Source organism: Camelina sativa, unplaced genomic scaffold (genome assembly GCF_000633955.1).
Source record: "Camelina sativa cultivar DH55 unplaced genomic scaffold, Cs unpScaffold02177, whole genome shotgun sequence".
NCBI lineage: Eukaryota > Viridiplantae > Streptophyta > Magnoliopsida > Brassicales > Brassicaceae > Camelina > Camelina sativa.
This window is the reverse complement of record NW_010923291.1, coordinates 1-1,736: the sequence shown is the minus strand read 5'-3', so window position 1 is coordinate 1,736 and position 1,736 is coordinate 1. Positions and strand designations below refer to the sequence as shown.

The 1,736-nt window shown below is 30.2% G+C and overlaps 1 long non-coding RNA gene across 1 annotated transcript; it reads left to right on the top strand.

The window, feature by feature from the left end:
- Positions 1-921: 921 nt before the first annotated feature.
- On the top strand, positions 922-1,687 carry LOC104774255. Its single transcript, XR_765286.2, has 2 exons — positions 922-1,139; positions 1,631-1,687. It is a non-coding gene; the product is annotated as an uncharacterized LOC104774255 (long non-coding RNA).
- Positions 1,688-1,736: the final 49 nt, after the last annotated feature.

Genomic DNA, 1,736 nt, shown 5'->3' with positions numbered 1-1,736 from the left:
AAGAGAAATAGTTTCCATATATAATAAGAATAATGTAATAAGCTTATAATAACATGCGAAAATACATAGTGCTTTTCAAAGTTATTTTAAAATTCATACAAAGTGAACTCTAAACTCGGTCCATCACCACCAACCACAAAAATCTTATAATTAAAGAATGCATTAGATCAGTATAAATAAAAAATGTAGGTAAATACTATTACAAAGCTGTATGTTTTGTCGGCAAAAAGATATACTAATAAAAACATGTACATATATATACAACATTACAACTAGTATATGTACGTTATATCAACAACTAACANAAAAAAAAAAAAAAAAAAAAAAAACATAAAAATATCCTAATAAGAAAACAATTAAAGACGTAATGTAATGTGTATATCTAATCTTGTTGCCCACTCGCAGTCGTGTCGGAGTTGAAGGCAAAAATCAAGTGGAAGGGATGCTATTGAATATTGATTGATCATGCGCGAGTAAAGCGCGTCGGTGCTCTTGCTCTCGCTCTCTTAATTAATTAATGGTTTTTAAGTCACTGCAGGACCGAGAGAGAAGAAGCTGAAGAAGAGATCTTTCGTAACGTCGCCGTTTAGCTGTTTGCACGATCAATCAAATCTAATTCTGCTTTTTTCATTAATTCTGAATTATTATTTTTTTTTCTCATTTTCAGATTTTTTTTCATACTAATTAATATTACCTTCTTTCAAAATATATGATGTTTTAACTAAAACACACAAATTAAAAAATCTTTATTTTTAACAAGTTCAATCAATCAGAAACAATACTGCGTAATATAAAATACTAAATTAATCTAAAAGTTGTATAGAAACATGAAAACATCCTATATTATGAAACAAAAAATTTTTCTAAAACATATTATATTTTGAAACGGAAAGAGTATTTGTCATCATAATTTTTTAATTTTTATTTCCTAAACTTTCACTTTTCTATTAGAAGATTCTGATTAAAACAAAAACGCACACACAAGCAGAAAGAAGAAGAAGAAAAAGCTATGAAAACAGGACAAGAAAGGAGAAATTTCAGTATCGTGTAAAGAAAAAAGAAAAAAGGAAGAAGAAGAAGAAGAAGAAGAAGAATCGAAAGGACCATCTTTCACATTTTCATCAGCAGGTCTTTGTTGGGTATTCATTCATTCTCTCTCTCACATTACTTTTGACGACTTCTCTTTCTTTGTGTTCTCCTCCATTGCATTGCTGTGTCGGCATTACTTTTAACTATCTCTTAATATTTATTGGGTTTCCTTCTATATAACCTGCTTGGATCTGATTGAAGAGAGAGAGAGAGCATGCTATCTATTAGCTTCAAATTCTCTCTCTCTCTAAATATGAATGAGCTTTTCAAAGTTTGCTTTTTTTTCCATCCTACTTTGCTGATTTTTTTTTTGGATCAATCCAATCTATAAATGTTTACGGAAGGCCTCCTGCCTGATTAGCACAAATTCTTACTCATGAGTCTGATATATGTATATATGTTCGTGCATGTCTTAACATTTTAAGGAGGGTTTCGCTCGTTCAAATTAAAAGTTGACTACTTTGATTTCAACAACAACAAAAAATGATTACTTTGGTTGTTCAATGTTTGATTTGCGTTTGGATGATGTTTTATGATGCAGGTACTCTTCTGATTCAGGACTTCCTATTTTTAGTTTTTTTTTTTTTTTTTCCAAAGGCAAAAAATGGTTTTGGGTTTAAGCTCCAAGAGCAGAAGAGGCTCAACCG